This window comes from Lissotriton vulgaris, chromosome 2_1, assembly GCF_964263255.1.
Source record: "Lissotriton vulgaris chromosome 2_1, aLisVul1.2, whole genome shotgun sequence".
Classification (NCBI taxonomy): domain Eukaryota; kingdom Metazoa; phylum Chordata; class Amphibia; order Caudata; family Salamandridae; genus Lissotriton; species Lissotriton vulgaris.
In genome coordinates this window covers 1,246,499,997-1,246,520,618 of record NC_141687.1, presented here as the reverse complement: position 1 = coordinate 1,246,520,618, position 20,622 = coordinate 1,246,499,997, and positions in this window count along the sequence as shown.

Genomic DNA, 20,622 nt, shown 5'->3' with positions numbered 1-20,622 from the left:
GATTAATGTTCAGGTCGACCTTCTCCAGCGCTTGAGGGTGCAGTGGGTGGCCGATGGTCTGGAACTGGACGACGAGGACTGGCAGAGTGCTGTGTCCTCCCCTAAGGAGGTCGCCATCTCCTCGCGTCTGCGGCTGGTCCAGTTCAAAATCCTCCACCGGGTGTACGTCACCGGCCCCCGGCTTGTGCGTATGGGCTTCTCGCCAGATGGCCTTTGTCGTCGTGGCTGCGGAGCCCTTGCTACTTATATGCACATATTGTGGGAGTGCCCCGTTATTGCCCCTTATTGGGAGAGGGTACATCGGGTGATGAGGGAGGTGACTGGGGTGGAGTTGGCTGCAGAGGCGCGTAGGTGCCTCCTCAATGTCTGGGAGCCGAACGATTATAGCTCGGCGCAGACCCAATGGGCTACACTGGGCAACATGGTCGCTAAGCGGGACATCGCGCAGAAGTGGGGATCCAACGTGGCCCCCCTGGTGGTACAATGGAAGGCCAACATGGATTGGTGTATGTTGCGTGAAAAGACTGTATATACTGCCAGGGGGCGGCCTCAGACATGGAATAAGGTATGGGGAGCTTGGAACGCTTACAGAGGTGATCTGTGTCTGCCACCTGAGCCGATGCCTCGCGATGAACACCTGTCACCGTAGAAGTTGACATCAGCTATGCTGCTCATGTTCTGATTCTCCTGTTCTTCCTTCCCCCCCCTTTTTTTTTCCGACATCCTACTTAAGCTCCTTTCTAAATCTTCTCTAACCTCTGACGCCTCCTACTGACTCATAGCCACTTCTTCCTTCCATTGCCTTTTCTGCGCCCTCGGGCGCCTCTGTTTATGTTTCTGTTTGTATATAAAATAAAAATAACCTGCAATGTCCTGATATGAATCGCTTTGCACTATAACCATTCTGAGACCTTGCTGCCTTGCCTCCGGGATGTTAGGCTGAATAGCTGTGTGCATCATTACAATAAAGGTTTTCAAAAATTTAAAAAAAAAAAAAATCGGGTCGCACCACAGAAACATCGGGGCAGAATTCCGTTCTGTCCCTCTTAAACTGGAACATAGCCGGTCTCAAGTCGAAATTAAAAATTAAAGAATGGACAGACTGGATAAAGAACTTTGACATATTAATGATGCAGGAGACCTGGTGTACCACCCCACTTATATTAGAAGGGTTTTGCTGTCACAATCAAACTGCAAACGCTCCACCCATGGGTCGACCAAGTGGGGGCCTTTCAATCTGGGTAAAGATAAAAGCTGGAGTCCAAACCAAGTTGATTAAGAGTAACGTAAAGTGTTTTATGGCTTTGAAATACACCAACAGGTTAAAGTTATGTTTAATTAATTTTTACAATAATGATTTTGTATCCCGCCCAAATGAGAATTTTTTAACATTGTTTAAATGTATTGATGATGTGATTGTCGGACAGAAATATGGAACTTTTGATGGTGTTTGCATTGGAGGAGACTTTAATGCCCACATGTACCGAAGTAATTATACGTGTAGGAGTGGAGAAGAATTAAGGGACCTTCTTGCCCCCGTGTTTTATTAAATGTTATGGAAATTGTGGGCAATGAGGAGAATGATGTCTCTACCCCCACATACATTGGTCAGGGAAGTTCATCAACTATCGATTATATATTTGTCTCCCCAACATTATGTGACATCCTGGAAAAAGCAGAGGTTGTTAGCTCCCCATACAGTGACCACCATCCCTTATTAATACAAATAAGAAATCTTGGGAGTAATCAAGTGGAAACTGATAGGTTGGCTGGAACAAAAAACCTGGCAGCTTCAACTGACGGGTTAAGAGTTGTATGGAGGGGAGTGGACAACAAGGCCATTTTAGCCCATGTGATTGATAACCACCGCACTTTAATAATGAACTGTCGAGCCTGTGATAAACCAGGGCACATTATCATTGATTCTTTTTGCCAACTTTGTACCATCATCAAAGGAGAGATCTCTAAACCAGCACGGACCAATAGAACTAGCAACCCACGCTGGTTCGACTCATCATGCTCCCGGGCTAATAGAGACCTGAGGGATGCCATCAAGACCATACCGAGAGACTTGGCATTAGTAAGAACATTGAGGGCCAGATACAAGTCCACACTACGTACCTGCTCTGAAGCACTATTGAAGGATCATTGGGAGGCTCTTGTACGCACTGCCGCCCTAAAAGACACTACCGGGTTTTGGAGGGAGGTTAAAGACCTTAGAGCATTCGGCTCTAACCTAACACCTATCAACTGTAACATCACGGGGGATACATGGGCCGAGCACTTTTCTAAAATCTATGCTGTCTCAGGGTCCTCCAGTGATATTGCCTTCCCAGTTATGCTGTTGAAGATTGAGTTGCATGAGGTAGAGGACGCCATATCAGAAAGTGCGGGCAATAAAGCCCCGGGCCCTGATGGTCTTTCAATAGACCAAATTAAATCTGAAACTAGTTTTTGGGCACCTCTCCTTTGTAACCTCTTTATGAATCTATCCAATAATTCCATCCCTGACTCATGGTCCAACAGTGTTATCGTTCCGATATTTAAAAAAGGCGATAGATCCGACCCGAGTTGCTATCGCCCGATATCACTGATCGACAACACCCTAAAGGTTCTTGGGAGGGTGCTCTTCAAGAGGATAAATAGCTGGGCAAACGATAATGATATTTTACACCAATGCCAGCTCGGTTTCAGATCCAACGTGGGCACCGTTGAGCAATGTCTGAACTTAAGTCTGATAACAGCAAAATACACCATAGTTAAAAAGTCCCCCCTGTATTTTGGTTTTATGGATTTGAGTTCTGCTTTTGATTTTGTTAATTGCTCACGGTTATGGTCAATACTCCTTAAATATGGTTTAGACGATTCTTTGGTTTATTTTCTCTCCTACTTGCACAGAGACTTGAAAGCCTGCGTCCGCATCAATAGCGAGGGAGAGCTTTCTAAGGACATTTTAATTGGTAGGGGGGTTAGACAGGGCTGTGTCCTCGCCCCCCTGCTTTTTATCCTGTACATTAATGAGTTGAGTAATACCTTATGCACCTGTACTAATGATGTTCCTATCATTAACGGCACCCCTATTCCCGCCCTATTATATGCGGACGATGCCGTGCTTATGGGCCGCACACCCAATGCCTTACGTATCTTAATTTCGGGCTTTGTCTCCTTTATGGCAGACTTGGGTTTATCCACCAATTTTAATAAATCGTATATCATGAATTGCGGCCCTAAAAGATATAATATTACAACAATCAAATCTGGAGAAAACATCTTAAAAAGCACAAGCACTTTTCCGTATCTGGGACTACTTTTTTCAAATTCTGGATCTTGGCAACCGCATGTTGCGCATGGGAGAAATAAGATTGGGAAATCTATTAATTCTGTTCTTTCCCTCCGTCAACCCAGACATGCAGATGTTGTCTCCTCCCTTATAAAGATCTACCGCACCCAGTGCCAAACCATTGACACGTATGGAGCAGAGGTGTGGGGATACTCCAACTGTACTCCTATCCAATCTGAGGAAAACAGATTTTGTAGAAAAGTATTGGGGGGAGTTGTTTCCGCTGCAACGTATGTTTGCCATAAAGAACTTAACCTCCCGTATATAGAAGACATTATTCGTTCAAGACCAGCACTATTTTGGCTAAAAATTTGGCTTAATTTTTCAGCCATTTTAACACGCACAATATTAATGGATTGCTTACAAAGCGACAGATCCCACCATATTCCATGGCTGAACGCGGTCGAAAAAAGTCTTACTAGTGTGGGGTTTGGTTCTTTATTTACTTCCCCTAACACCATAGATCATTCCCACAAGAACAAAATTAAAGGGGCTCTGTATAGCCTGTATAATACGGAACGGGCAAGACTTGAAAACCTAAAGCCATCCGTTACTAAGTACCTCTCACGTATCGACTCTAATGCTGGCATATTAGTGACACCGCAGAGATATCTGCTTAGTACATTAGGTAGATGGAACAGGAGCCTTTTGTTCCGTTTTCGGGATGGCAGTATTGTAAATCTGTTAAATTTCTCCCTGGGATATAATAAACATCTTGATGAGTTGGACTGTCCCTGTTTGACATGAGGTAAACAAAGCTTGGTGCACTTCTTCTTTTTCTGTAACTTTTACCGGCTGTACAACATCCGTTATTTAATGCCGTATTGTCGCAGACACGAAATTAGAGACTTTAATTTGACATTACAAACTTTTCGACTGTTGAAGTCAGATGAGGAGGTATTTTGTGCAAGCAGCTTCCTTAAAGCTGCAGTTCGCTCCCGTACCTCTATGGAGGTAGCATGATGAAAAGAGTTAAAATTGCACTTTTTGCACAAATCCTTCTCTGCACATTTCTGAAGGGTGCCTCTCATAATTGCATGTTTAAGCTCTCTTTTTATGAAATGATATTTTTAAATTATTTAATATAACTTCTGTACAAACCACTATTGTTTATTATTGCACTAATATGATGTACCTGTTGTTTTTAATTATGAGAATTTGTATGTATACTGTACTTTTGTGGACGTTTTTTACTCCGAATAAAGATCATTTGACTTTGACTTGAGTGAAAATCTCGAGTTTGTATGCCGTTATGTGTTTCAGCTATCTTGAAATATCCATGGATGTGACTACCTAAATGACAGTTGATACGACATAGAAGATTCGATGCTAATGTGGTTACGACGTAAAGGGGGGCATAGATCGTGCCGAAAACGTGATGAAACACAGGATGTGTCTGTGGTGTAGAAAATCAAGTGCATGCATTACACTGCCGTCTTTTGAAGTCATAAGTAATGTGAGGAGGGTGATCGGTTCTGTGGTAAGTGCGGCGGTGTGCCAAACGTAATGGTGAACTTAATTAAATCAAGACTGTGATCGTAAAAAAGTGCTGGGTGCATGCTTGAAAAGCATGAGGGTAACAAAACTCACAAGACAAGCGTAAATGATTCTGTTGCCCGAGTGACTGTAAAGAGAATGATTAGGGTGTTAAATACAATCCCTGTCGAGTAAAGGACATAACTGTAAACAGTCGGGTAGCCAGGGTGCACTACACACGATGAACAATGGTAGTGGGTATGGAAATGATTGAGATGACTCAACATTGTAGTGTATATGAAGAAGTCCTAAACATAAGACACAGTTACGAAAAGCAGCAAAGAAAAGGGATCGAGGCTTCAGATGCCTGCACCGGTATCAACAAGAACATTGCAGACCAAAGCTTTTAGGGGCGGGGGAGCGGATCCCTTTGAAGCACGGCCTCGCGGCCGTGAAAAAAGTGTGAAACAGCAGGGATTAATAAGATGTAATTAGCGCACGCTGGGGTGAATGCCTGAGGCCGAGCTGCCTGATGCAAGGAGGCTGGGAAGCAAATGGCAAGCTCATGCATGAGCACATGCACTCTTGGAAGTCCGCCCGATGGTTTGACGGCTTATTTTGCCTACTATACTCTCGTCCTATTATCCCTTGCGGGATTAATAGGACGAGCCCTAAAAAATGTAATTCCTTGTTCAGCAAGTTTGTTCTAAGTGATTGCTAGCGTGGGCTCACCTCTTTGTGTCAGTGGAAGAAAGACTTTCAGTTCTGAGATTGGGGAAGGTTTCTTGTGAATAATAAATATAGTAAACAGACTTACATGTAAGTGTTATGAAAGAAGGTGCAGCCAAGAGGTGAGTTCAGTCTTCTTTATTCAAGATACAGGTGCACAAAATAAGTATTCTCTATCCTGCCTCAGCAACCGCCAGATCAAGAATGCGGAATGCAGAAATTACTAACCCTAACACTCTACGTGATGCACATGATGATGCAGAGTAGAACCAGAACCAAATAACATGACGCTGATAATAAGAATAAGGCACAACATATCTCCTATCCTTATAAAACAAAAGAGAGAAAATAAAAGAAAGAACAAGGGAAAAAATAAAAGAGAAGCAATTAGTACAATACAAGTTCAATAAATATCAATACCTAATAAAATCAACATTAATGAACTAAGAACATTACATGTGAAACAATTGGTACAATACAAGTTCAATAAACATCAATATCTAAGAAAATCATTATATTTCTTAGGAATACGAGAAATCCTACTAGAAGCTTCTCGTCCCAAGACTTGAGCATTACTTCTCGAAGACTCATTGCTTTTTTAAAACACCTCAGGTGTTATTAGAGACCCTTGGGAAGAGGACCCCTCCTTAGAAGACACTTCGGGTTTTAACAAAGAACCTTGAGAAGAGTTCCGCTCCAACCGTTCACTCAAACCTTCACTCGTCAGACACCCTTTAGAATACAAGGCAATCCTACGGAAATTCCAACTCTGCCCATTCTCCAAAACAACATGCCATTTATTAACCTCCTTAACTTTCATTGGATCAGAAAACTTATTCATACCATGCTCTCTGCGACCCAACTTAACTTTGATCAAATCCCCCACTTCAACTCTTCCAACCTTACCCGGAACAACCCTGCTAGTAACAGCTCCGCTCTCCAACAACCAATGCGGAACCAACTTAGTTTTCGGAAGTCTACCACGCATACACTCAAAAGGAACCACATCTGTAACACCATGAGTTGTAGTATTATAAGACCAAACCATCTCTTCCACTGCCCTACGTACATCACGCTGCCCTTGAAGTGACATCTGTATGGTGCCTTTAACCAAACAATTCATCTGCGCCACAATCCCATTACCCTGTGGATTGTATAATGAAGTGCACATGTGTTTGATCCCATGATTAGCTAGAAAAGAATGCATGGCCAAAGAAGTTAGTTGAGTCCCATTGTCCGTGATTAAAACCTTTGGAAAACTTTCCTTTAAAAATATTGATCTCAACTGTCTAATTACCGAGTCAGTAGTAATATTTCTCATAAACTCTACACACAACCATCGTGAACATACATCCACCAACACCAAGGCAAATCTACAATCACCAGGTAAAGAGTCCATTGGACTAATGAAGTCCAAACAAACCTTGTCCCAAGGCAAATCACTCGTGCTAACAATAGAACCCTGAGAAGGAGTAACAATGTTTAACCTTTTCTCACACTCCTTACACAACAAACATAACTCCACCCACCTCCGAACATCATCATCAATTCCAGGCCACCAAAAACTTTTTTAAAAACGTTTGAGTGTCATATTTTGCCCAAGATGACCTTCATGAGCAAGACAGAAGAGTTTCTTTCTGAGAGGGGTAGGTGGAATAAATCTTTCACACAGGCACAACAGTAAGTCTCTGCCAGTCCCTGCTAGTGTGATGGAAAACAGCGTTCTGTTTTCTACTGGAACAGAAAATTGAAGTGTCTACTTTTAAGGGGCACTGTTTGTTTTAGTGGTAACACGTTTTTGAGGAGGTGCTGCTTCGTTTGTCCGACTTGGTGATGGATAAGAGTTTAGTCCTTACTCATATTTGCAACCCAACACGCTATCAAAGGCTGGTAGTTTGAAATGTAAACAATGCAGTCTAAAATATTTTACCAATGTTTGTTTAAGTGTTTTCAGACAATATTTATGACATGAAAGTATCTGGCTGGCATTTTTATCAAGACATTTTGGCTTCTCAGAGACTTAAAGTGTTCTTTCCTTTGTGCAATTTATGTGGCAGTTTCATTGAAGTGTTCTGCTATTTATTAATAAATAAAAACAGAAATAACCTAAGTTTGGAGGGCTTGAGTTAAGATAGTAGTTGGAGTTTGAAACTGTCAAATTTACCAGAATATGTTCACCACTGATTTAAATTATTTTAGAGTTCTGAGATGAATTGTAGCACAGTGGATTGGTGCTGTAGCCATTGTAGTTAGGGCTGTTTTGTTCTTCTGTGTTGACCTTGAACCAGATTGCACCGTGTCGGATTGAGGACTGTGGGTATATGTGTGCTATAATAATTTGTAATGTGACATTGTGTTGGAAATTGCTTTAGGTGCACAGTTGTTTGTATGAGTCACAAGATGCCCTGTTGTTCTAGGATGAGTGTGCACTGAAAGAGACCCATTGCTAAATTCACGAGGGGCTCTGCTGTTTTAGGATGAGTGTCGGTTTTAAGAGACCCGTTGCTAAGTTCACAAGATGCCTGTTGCTTTCAAAAGAGTGTGGGTTGAAAGATACTCTTGGCTAAATTCATTACGCACCGTTTTCACAGGACAAGTGAGGGTTGAAATAGGCACACTGCAAAATTCATTACATTTCCTGTTGTTATCGGATGAGTGAGGGTTGAAATTCAACCCGTCCATATTGCTAATGTGAGGGTTGAAAGACAACTGTTACATACTGCTAGAATGATGATTGGAAACCCCCTTTGCTAAGTTTCTGGGTGAAGTTTGCTTGATACAGGTCTTGTCATGTTGTTATATGTATGTTCCTGATAGTTTTTAAGTGTAGTGTGCTCTATGTAGTTTATTTTGGTACAAAAGTCTTGTTTATATCGTTGTACAAAAATACCTTGTCTAAACTCCTATAACGAGATTCTTTTGTTTTTGAAGGAGGGAGATGTGTTGTGTCTTGTTTTCCATGTGTTCGTTGTGCCCCTGCTCCACTAGGTGTTTGATGCTCCATGGAATGCTGCTATGTGTCTTGGAGTGTTGGTATGACTGCTAGACCAATCGAGACCAGAGGCTGAGCATGGAAGTCAAGTGCTCCCTGTGGAGTATCCTGTAGATGTATTCTTGTAACATGCAGCAAAACGGTATCTTTCCTGAACATATCTTAATATGTGAATAAAGAAGCTAACTGTTGCATTGTGAAGTCCAGACTACTTACTGTGTCAATGGGACTCCATAACATTCTCCCTTCCACCTGTTATCAGGACTTCCATCTTCTCCTAATTTAGTTTGAGCTAGTTTATTGCCATCCAGTTTCCGACTGCTAGGAGACCTAACCTGAGCATGTCAAAGTTAATCCTTGACCCACTTAGACAATATAAAAGTTGAGTATCACCAATGCACCTGAAGTACTGAAGGTTAAGAAAATGGATGAGTAGAAAGTTGCTTTACTTACAGGTTAAAAAGATACTGGTGACAGGGCTGGGGCCGGGTTTTCTCTCTAAGATAATTGCTTCATATGTGGCACCAGTAGCTACTGTATGGGTAAGTGGACAAGCCACAAGGCATTCATCGAGGAACATATGAGGGTTGCCCACTGTTGCCCATACTATTTGGACTAGCAGTCAATCCCCTTGCCATCGCAATCCGTGACATTGGCACGGTACAAGATTAGCCTCTTTGCAGATGACCTCCATCTCGCACTCTCTCGGCCCAAAATCTCTCTCACAAGCGTTGTGACCTGCCTACAGGCTTATGAGGCAGTCTCGGGCTTCCGAATCAATATGGCCAAGTGATCAGTGCTTAACCTGACTATTCCAGCTCAAGCTCTTCCAGCTCTAATGTGCCCCGTACCTTTGCAGTGGTGCCAAGACTCCATCAGGTACCTGGGCCCCAACATCACTACCACACTTTCCGCCAGCACTCGCACTATTTGGCCTCACCTTCGCCGTTTCATTCTGGCCGACTTTCAGAAGTGGAAGCCTCTTCACATCTCCTGGATAGGGCATGTTAATGTTGTAAAAATTAATGTGCTCCTGCATGCCCTTTATCGCTTCCAGACCCTGCCCAAGTCGATCCTGCAGGATGCCATCCTATGCCTACAATGAGATATTCAGAACTTCATCTGGAATAAAGGACGGCCCTGGGAGGCTAATTCACTGTTTATGCTCCCCTGGGAAAGGGGAGGCTTGGCATGCCCTAATCTTCTTGAGTATTATTGGGTGGCCCACCTGCGGTACATTTCAGAGTGGGTGGTCTGAAAAAGTGAGAAGGACTGGTTCCACATGGAGCAAGAGGTGGCGTGTCGGCCCTTGTGGGAACTAGCCTGGCTGCCTAAGCACACCCGGTCTTGTTGTGCCTACATCACTATACCCCACATAGGACTGTCCTTGACATCTAGGACAAAGTGGCCCTTAAGAAGGGTCTGACCACCTTTCCCTTCCCAAATACTCCAACTGCGCAGAACTCGGATTTCCCACCACTGCTTTCACTCGTTTCATTCCGCCTATGGAGGGATAGGGAATGTCAGACACTTTGTGATGGTAACTACACAAAATATCGAATACAAAATATAGACTTACATTAATATCGAAGTAAAAATATATAATGGACAAAATATCGAATGGACAGAATATAGTCAACAAAAGTATCGAATTTAAGGTAAGTAATTTAATATCGATTTTTATAAATATAGAAAGTCAAAATATCGAAGTATATAATATAGGTATTAAAATATATCGAACTTTTATAATATTGAATTTTTTAAAGTGTTTTGTATGTTAGTATATGTGTGAAAAGTGTATATTTTTATTACAATTTATTTTAAGTAATGAATTTTATGTTATTTAATTTTTGCGTAAATTAATTCTGTAGCTGGTTGTGGGTTTATAGCGGAATAGGGTGGGAAATAATTTAATTGTAATTAATAAACTATTTTAATTAATGTATTGGTATTTATTTTGAATTAATTGTTAATTCATTTTTAATTGGTAATTATTTAATTTTTAATAGATAATTAATTTTTATTAAATAATTAATTGATAATTATGTTAATTGTATTAATTTATTTTCCGTAGCGGGTTGTGGGTTTATAGGGGAATAGGGTGGGAAGTAATTTAATTGTAATTAATTAATTAAATATTTTAATTTATTTATTGGTATTTATTTTGAATTACTTGTTAATTTAATAGCTAATTAATTAATTGGTAATTGGTAATGATTTGTATGAATAGGCAATGCATTTTAATAATTAATATTTATTTGTATTTTTAATTGATTAATTATATCAAATTGGTAATTACTTTTAATTACATTTTTATTGGTATTGAAATTTAATTTATTTTTATTAATATATTAAATATTTACTTTCCCTACTGTTGCACTCACTGGAGTGGTAATAGTAAATTTTACCCTCCCGCTATCCAACGCTTTCCCTACTGTTGCACTCTCTGAAGTGGGAATAGTAATTTTAACCATACGCTATCCAACGCTTTCCCTACTGTTGCACTCTCTGGAGTGGAAATAGTAATTTTAACCCCTACGCTATCCAACGCTTTCCCTACTGTTGCACTCTCTGGAGTGGGAATAGTAATTGTTACCCCTACGCTATCCAACGCTTTCTCTACTGTTGCACTCACTGGAGTGGGAAAAGTAATGTTTACCCCTACGCTATCCAACGCTTTCCCTGTTGCACTCATTGGAGTGGGAGTAGTAATTTTTACCCCTACGCTATCCAACGCTTTCCCTACTGTTGCACTCTCTGGAGTGGGAATAGTAATTTTTACCCCTACGCTATCCAGCGCTTTCCTTACTGTTGCACTCTCTGGAGTGGGAATAGTAATTCTTACCCCTACGCTATCCAACGCTTTTCCTACTGTTGCACTCACTGGAGTGGGAATAGTAATTCTTATCCCTATTCTATCCAACGCTTTCCCTACTGTTGCACTCACTGGAGTGGGAATAGTAATTTTTACCCTCCCGCTATCCAACGCTTTCCCTACTGTTGCACTCTCTGGAGTGGGGATAGTAATTTTTACCTTTCCGCTATCCAACGCTTTCCCTACTGTTGCACTCTTTGGAGTGAGAATAGTAATTTTTACCTCAATGCTATCCAAACCTTTCCCTACTGTTGCACTGTCCGGAGTGGGAATAGTAATTTTTGCCTTTCCCCTATCCAACGCTTTCCCTACTGTTGCACTCTCTGGAGTCGGAATAGTAATTTTGACCTCTACGCTATCCATCACTCTCCCTACTGTTGCACTCACTGGAGTGGGAATAGTAATTTTTACCCCTAAGCTATCCAACGCTTTCCCTACTGTTGCACTCACTGGAGTGGGAATAGTAATTTTTACCCCTACGCTATCCAATGCTTTCCCTACTGTTGCACTCTCTGGAGTGGGAATAGTAATTTTAACCTCTACGCTATCTAACGCTTTCCCTACTGTTGCACTCACTTGAGTGGGAATAGTAATTTTTACCCCTACGCTATCCAAGGCTTTCCCTACTTTTGCACTCACTGGAGTGGGAATAGTACATTTTACCCTCCTGCTATCCTACGGTAAATATATTTGTAAATTGTTTATTAATATTATGTGTATATATATATATATATATATATATATTCACTGAAAAAACCATTGGTTATAGACCATATATAGTTAGGAATTAGCCTTTTCCAAACCTTATTTTACTCACACAAAACCATTGAAATTTCATATATAGTTAGTTCCACTAACTATATATGGCGCACCCGCAATCCACTGCTGATGATGTCACATATTACATCATTCATGACATGGTTAGTGACATCACTGATGACATCACTGCCATCCGCCAGATGTCATATAACGCATTACGCTACAACGTAGGTCAAGAATATAGTCAAAATGTCTCCACCAACCAGCGTTCGGAACACAACCCCATTCAGCAGTCCAAAAAGTTCTGTTAAATGACAACAGAGGGGACAGGCAACAAGAACCATCAGTCAAAGAGGGGAGGGCAAGTTCTTCTCTACCGGGTCATGTTGGGGCGCTACCGGAACTGATCGAATTGGTAGTCTACAGTGTTTCTGGATGTTTCAGACTAAAGCTGGCGTCAGCATGAGAGCACCACCATCTCGTGGCTCCGTCGTGGTCATTCCGCGAGCAATCATGGCAGCCGCTCCCCACCGGAAGCCTGCAGGAGTCGAGGGCCCCCAAGACTTTTGTAGAATCTTCACGGCTGAGGGAACGCTTTCGAGAATGGGACCCAAGCCCTATCAGGGAAGCGTCCGAGTTCCAAGGTGTCCCAGGGCCATTTTAGTGGACCAGGCCCAAAACCGAAGAGCCGGCCGCCATTTTAAGAGTCCTGTGGCAGCCGCCTATCGCTGCACTGCAAGAGTGGGAGCAACTCAACTACATGGTGAGCGAGACGCTGTAGCCGCAAGAGCGGGCGCAACTCAGCTGGATGGCCGCCACTTGGGGAGGCCCGTTCACGCCGCCTCCCCCACGCCCCACGCCAATTTTCGGAGTAGCATTGTAGGATACCAAAACCAGTGCGGCAGTTTACTGGACATCACCTGGGTGCCATCCACATCTCAGCGTGTTCTGCTGCCTTGGGACTATTCGCACAACAGACCGCTACTGACGAGGCCTCCCCCCACACCACCCGGGACGCCCCACGCTGTTTTTCTGAGCTGCATTGTAGGATCCCAAAAACCAGTGCGGCACCCAGGTGACATCACCTGAGTGCCGTCCAGAACTCAGCACGTTGTGCTGCCTTGGGACTATTCGCACAAAAGATAGCTTCTGACCATTGTTGCTTTTTTTTGTCAAAAATGTTTAAATGTTTGTTACAGTTTTTGTTCCGTTCGTTATATTTAAAAGTTAATAAAGTTTTATAATCCTACCTTGTTGGAGTGCTATATATTTTTTAAAAATCGGGTGAATGGGGCCTTGAATCAGGTTATTGTCATGTGTGGGCTTTGCAAGTGTACTGCTACAGGATCGGACATTTCAAACTCAAATGCCCGTTCTTTTTCTTACCTTTCCGAAGCATGGAGCGCAATAGCAGGCAGAGAAAGGGTGATGCAAGTGTTGAACACTGCCTGGCCTGGCAAGTTGCTGGCAGTGCCCCCCCCCGCCCGCTCCTGAAAGAGGACACACACACACCGCTGCCCCGAGTACTTCACAGATCTTTAAAACACCATGCGCTTGTTCATGAGGCTTAAATGGTTTATCACCCCTTCTAGAACCCCTGCATCGACCCTCTGACGTTTCCTGGAAGAATTACCACGTAACACAATACCAAGCCCTGTCACCTGAAACCCCCGAGGAATCGTGGGGCATATTATCAAGGGGGTTTATCTCCGCTTTTTTGGCTTTAAAAGCCAAGAAAGCGGAGATAAAATTATCTCCCTATTACCAAGCTGTCGCTAACACTACTTAGTGACAGCTAAAAGGAGATAGCGACCATCTTGGGCCCCGCTTTGCATGTCAGTGATATTTATCACTAATGACATGCAAAGTGGGCGTGCCAAGATGTTAACGACTGAAAACAGTCGCTAACATCGCTATCTCCTGTTACCAACTTTTGGAGATATTCGCGCTAAGCGCGAATATCTCCAAAAGCTAACGCCTGCCCTGAGCAGTTCTTAGCCATGTTATCCAATGGGAGGTGGATAACATGGCTAAGAGCATTTGCTCGGTAATGCCTGAATATCGCTGACTTTTCAGCGATATTCATGCATTGCGGCCGTTTTTTTTCGCATTTGCGATAAACCTTGCTAATAGCAAGGTTTATCTGCGATAAAAATCGCCGATGTGCGGCGATAATTTTTGTCTCTAAACAAGTTAGAGACAAAAATTATCGCTAGTTGTTGGTAATATGCCCCCGGGTTTTTGCTTGCAGAAATCGGGAGGCGGGAGACTAGCACTGAAATCAGTAGTCTCACGCCTGAATCGGGAGGGTTGGCATGTCTGGATTCTCTACAGCTGGGGCCATAAACTACATCCGCAGGGCTAGGTGATAGCCTGGGACCGGCCTGGCATCTAAAATGGCTGCCGTGCACGACAAAATTGTGGCATTGTAAAAAAGGCAAGATGGCGCAGACAATGTTTATCAATAAGGATTCATTTATAACAAAATATTTTATCACACTGACAAATTGGCGGTCAACACTTCCTGATTTCCATCGAATCGAACGTTAATAGACGTCACGCAGCAAAAAAAAAAAAAGCTCACGCACAGCCGCTGGAAGACATGTATCAACATATATGAGCCTCCTCAGCCACCCTCAGAAAACATAAGGGATTAGGATACGTCTCCCGCACCCCCTTATACCTAGTAATTTAATTAAAACGAAGCACAAAATGGCGAATTCCCGTTTCGCTACCAGTTTGCGGCCCAGTTCGCGGCCCGTGAAGCGCTTCTACCGTGAAAATTTTTTTTTTTTTATTTTCCCCACGGGACCCTTTAATAACCCCAACAACATTCCTAGGGGGTCAAGAGGGGTATACCTTGCCCCCTTTCATTAAATTCCCCCTTCGTTTTTCACCTCTTCTTGTCTCTCGATCCTACCGAGAGATAAGATGGCGGCCGCTCCGGACTGTTTAGAATGTTGACAGACACCGGGGAGCCAATCAGCTTCGCATCGCAAAGTTCCGTTTCGCGAAAAGTAAGCGGACCGGAGCGCAGCCCGGAGCGCTGTTACAGATATATATCTTGTTTTGAACGTTAATTTCTCAAAATCCACTGGAGCACATATATTGAGACCTAGCAAAGGCACATCGGGCTAACAGTCCCTACAATTTTGCCAAGTTTCGTGCAAATCCATTCAGCCGTTCGAGCTAAAAGTGAGGCCAATCGCCCTATGGAAATTAACATGGGGAAAACGCGTTTTGGGACCCCCCTTTTTTCTCGGCCCCCCCTTGATGAAACCCCCCCAAATTGCCAGGAGCTGCTCAGAAACAAAATGTGCCATTTTCCAGAAAATTTCAGCCGATTCCGTCCACAAACGCCAACGTTATTAGACATAGAATTTTCAAAAATCCCATAGGGAAAAAATCCTAACTATATATACCTACTGGCGACCGCCAGTAGGTAATATATATATATATATATATATATATATATATATATATATATATATATGTTTTAAAAAATTAAATTGTGTTTTTTTCATACTTTAAATTAATTATTTAATAATTTTAACGTTATTTAAGTATTTACATATACAATCACTAGATATTGGGACATATAGAAGACATAGTGGGCTACCTGCTCCCTGCCTCACATTTCATGATCATCTTAGGCATTTGACCACCGGCCTTAGCCGCGATGACGCATGCAGACTGGAAGTTTATCAGCTACTTGCTCTTAGAGGCGCTGCAACTTATTGCACTCATGTGGAAACAGGCAGACCCTCCCTCAATGACGCCTTGGTTCGGTCGCGTTTGGCACATCTTAGCAATGGAATAGATATTGCACATTCTAGCTAGGACAGAGACAAAGTTCCAACACTTGTGGAAGCCCCTAATTCACTTTCTTATGCGTATAGAATTAACCTTCTTTACCCCAGTAAAACTCTGGATGCTCCAGCTATTTGATTAAAGCTGGCATTTGCTACCCATATCACTGTATCAGTCAATGCTAGATCAAGGAGAGTGCCATGTTCCTTTCCCTTCACAGGGTACCGTCGCCCCTCTTTATGCCCTCCCTGCAGTGAGTGCCGACCTGTACTTACCCTACTTGTTCTGATCCCTTTAAGTTTATATATAAATGGTTTTTATTCTTTCGATTTGTTTGTTCCTTTCAGAGTATTCAGTCTTGAGGTGTTGCTAGATGATCTATTGTTCATTTGATAAATGCTATTTCATTGTTATTTATTGTAGTTTGTGCATATCTGATGCAATTTTATTGATGCATACCTACTTGTGCGGATTTGACTTCTGCTATTGTGTTACTCCGACAGAATTACGTAATGTTTTTATGCACCAACACTAACACAGTAATGTGTATGTGTTGCCCTCTTGACATACAATAAAAGACTCTAAGTAATCAAAAAAAGATACCGGCAAGGGGTGGATCCCTGGGGAATATCGCAGGTGATATTAACAGGGCAGAGTAGAAATTGTTAGAAGACATCCTGTAACAAAAAAGATGAAAACCACTTCAAGGCTGTAACATGACTATCTCCTTCCTGAACGCTCTACAAGAGGTGGTCGACACTGTAGCATGCTGTTGACCAGTCAAGCAGAATTAGTGTGATGATACTGTCAGCATCTTCATCCTGTTGCATATCTTGATATAACAGCAGTCATCATTGTCCGAAAACCTACTTGTACATCATCTTAAACATTATTTTACTCCAGGAAGGAACATGGTGTTCCAATATTTTGGCAATGTATGATGCTTGAATGGAACAGAAGCGACAAGGCTGATGTTTTTGTAGTAGAGGTCTTATAACGTCTTCTGTAAGTGGGGTTTCAGCAGTTTATTCCTCAAGAGAGATATTAATGACTTTCTATCGAGGTTCAATGAGACTGAGAGCAAATTTGTGTGAAATTGCAGTTTGCAAGTGATCAAGAAGTGATCCAGATTTACATTGAGAACTATTTATTTGTATTGTATTTATATATTTTATATAGCTCTAGTTAGACCCGAAAGTATTGGCACACTCTACATAAAACTAAATAGCATAGTGCAGCTCAATAGGATGCATAAAATAGCAAGCATAACTTGTTAGACAGCATAAATTAAAGTAGTGAATAACATATTAGATAGTTAAAACAATCAAATAATCAACTATCACAAATGGTTGAGTCATGAGGAAAGTGAGCTATTGATGCCTAGTTCAGTTGGCTTGTGTGGTGAAGTATTTGTTGAGCAGAAGCAGTTTCATGTCCCTTTTGAAGCAGGAGACGAAGGGGTAGCATCAGAGGTCTCTAGGGAGGAGTGTGTTACAAATCCTGGGTACATTTCCAGAAATTAGCAAGTCTGAGTGGTTTTCCTTTTCAGTTTTGGAGGAATGACAATAATAGTTGGAGCTTCTCAGAGTTCTAGATCTTCCTGCTTTCTTAACTTTGTTGTTAGGTAGTTGGGGGTGGGTGTGTGAAGGGTCGTGTGTGTGATGAAGGCAGTCTTGTAAATGCATCTTCCTTCAATGGGAAGCCAGTTGAGGGACTTGAGGGCTGATGTGATGTGTTCAAGCTGTTTAACACCTGTTATGAGCCGGGCCGCCATGTTTAGAACTGACCTTACTGGGGCTAGGTGAACTTTAGGTGTCCCTATGAAGATGGTGTTCTTATAGTCCACTTTAGAGAGGACTAAAGATTGTAATACTGTCTTGAAATCATCAGGGGGAATTAAAGTTTTAATTTTCTTGAGGTGCTTTAGTGAGTGAAGTGCTCCTTTGGCTGAGGTTTTGATGTGATTCTTCATTGACAAGTTCTTGTCCAGGGTGATGCCTAAGAACTTTACTGAGTTGGACAGGGAGAGGGACCAATTTAGGATATGTAGGTTCTTTAGACAGTCTTGGATTGGTAGGTGTTTACTTTTAGGGGAGAACAGTATTAATTCAGTTTTGTTTGCGTTCAACTTTAAGTGGTTCGAATTAAACCAAGTTTGTATCTTGGTTAGTATGGCATTGAGATGTAGGATGTCACTGGGTGATTTGATTTTGTAGTAGAGTAGCATGTCATCTACATATAGGTGATATTTGACCCCTACTATCTTCAGGATGATTGTAAGGGGTTCCATGGAGAGAGTGAAAAGGGAAGGGGAGAGAATTTTGCTTAGAGGTATTCCAAGAGTGACTTGTGTGGGCTTGGAGAGACAGGAGTTGATTTTAATTTGTTGAGATCAGGTATTGAATGAAGGATGCGAACCATTTTAGTACTGTGCCATTAATACCAGAGCGCATCTTAAGTATCTCAATTAAAGCTGAGTGATTTACAGTGTTGATTGCCGCTGATAGGTCAAGAAGGATGAGAAGACATGCTTCACCTTCGTCTGAGGCTCTGTGGATGTCATCTGAAACATTGAGCATGACAGTTTCAGTGCTACAGCCTTGTCTAATTCATGATTGGAAGGTATAATGGAGATTGACATCACCTATATGTTGGTTAAGTTGTTTGAGTGCACTTCTCCATAGTTTTGGCTAGGAACGGGAGGTTGAAGTTAGGTCTGAGGTTGTTGAGATCATTAGGGTCTGCACCTGTTTTTTTTTAGTATGGGTGTGATTTGTCTTAGTTGGAAGGAGTCAGGGTCACAGACTGAGGTGAGAGATGAGTTAATGATTTTTATCCAGAACGGCGTAATGATGTGGTTGAGATTTTGTACTATTGTGGAAAGGAGGAGACTTATAGTGTGGGAAGTAGGCTTTAAGTTCGCAATATTATATTGAAAACTTTTTTCTGTCATGAGTTTGAAGTCAGCCCAAGTGGCATTGTTTTTCAGTTCAGTGAGATCATGGTTGTCCTTAGTATAATTTAGGTCCATTCGGTGATTAGTGAGCATAGTGGGGCAGGTTAGGAGGGAAGGCAGATTTGTGACTTGGATGAAGGATTGATACATTTATGCAACTTTATCAGTGAAGAAGCTGGCAATTTGTTTGCCGCATCGGTGGCTGTTATTTTGTGTCGGGATGGGAGGGTGGTTTGTCTATTAACAAGGTTGAAGAGCTCCCTGGTGACAGAACAGTGAAAACACACCCCCTGCCCAAATGTAACTTAATCTGGTGCTAGTAAGTCACCGGTAAGAAAAACGCGATCCTACGAACTCAATGTTCTCCCAAATGTAATACATACAAATAAATTAGAAAAATACATATATTTTTATTAATGTTATTTGGCTCCATATAATACAAAAAGACATAAAAATCGGTATCACAAAGGTCAATATTAATTTACATAATTTATTTATTTATTAAGTTTATATAGCGCGACAGCTACCCGTAAGGGTTTCCCGGCGCTGAAAGACAATTGCAGCAAAATTACAATCCCAGGAGAGTTATTGGACAAAAAGCCAGGTCTTCACGGCTCTACGGAAACGAATGTGGCATTTCTCCATCCGCAGAACCAAGGGAAGAGAGTTCCAAAGTTTGGGTCCCAAGGTTGCGAATGCGCTGCTGCCCATTCTCGAGAGTCTGAACTTAGGAATACAGAATAAGTGTTGGGAAGAAGAGTGAAGTGAACGGGCAGGGATATAAGGTGTAACGAGGGACTGAAGATAAGAGGGGGCGACTCCAATCTTGATCTTGTGCATAAAGCACAGTGCCTTGAATTTTACCCGATTGTCCAGACTGAGCTAGTGAAGCTCCCTCAGTCGCTCGGTAATGTGATCCCGTTTACTGCAACCACAGAGAAGCCGTGCAGCAGCATTTTGAACCAATTGGAGATGGCGTGTGACCGCCTTGGTAGACCCCAGATAGAGCACGTTGCCGTAGTCCAATCTGGAAGTCACCAAGGCCGTCATCACGGATCTCTGGGTGTTAGGAGGTAATATCCAGAAGATTTTTCTCAGCCACCGTAAGATGGTGAAACAGGTGGCTGCAACTTTGTTGGCCTGATCTTTCATTGATAGACCCTTGTCGATGATGACCCCGAGGTTACGTACTCGTTCTGATGGAATGGGCAAGGAACCCATGGCCGATGGCCAGTGTCTCGGTCTCCAAAGACCAGGTTTGTTTCCAAAGACTAATACCTCAGTCTTTCCGCTGTTTAATTTCAGAAAGTTGCGATTCATCCAACAGGATATTTCGCTGAGACCCGTTTGCAGGGAGGAGGAAGAAGTAGAATCAGCTTGGGATAAGGAAAAAACAATTTGAGAATCATCAGCGTAAGTGAATAAATTTAAACCAGAACGATGTGCAATATGGGCCAGAGGAATAACGTAAAGATTAAAAAGAAGGGAGATAAGGATGGAACACTGGGGGACACCATGTGGGGATACATAGGTATTGGAAGTAGACGTGTGAGAGAAGATTTGGAAAGTACGGTCCGTGAGAAAAGACGTAAGCCAGTTCAGGGATTTTTCGCCTATGCCAAAGGAAGCTAGGTTATTGAGAAGGATGCTCTGCGATACAGTGTCGAAGGCTGCACTGAGATCAA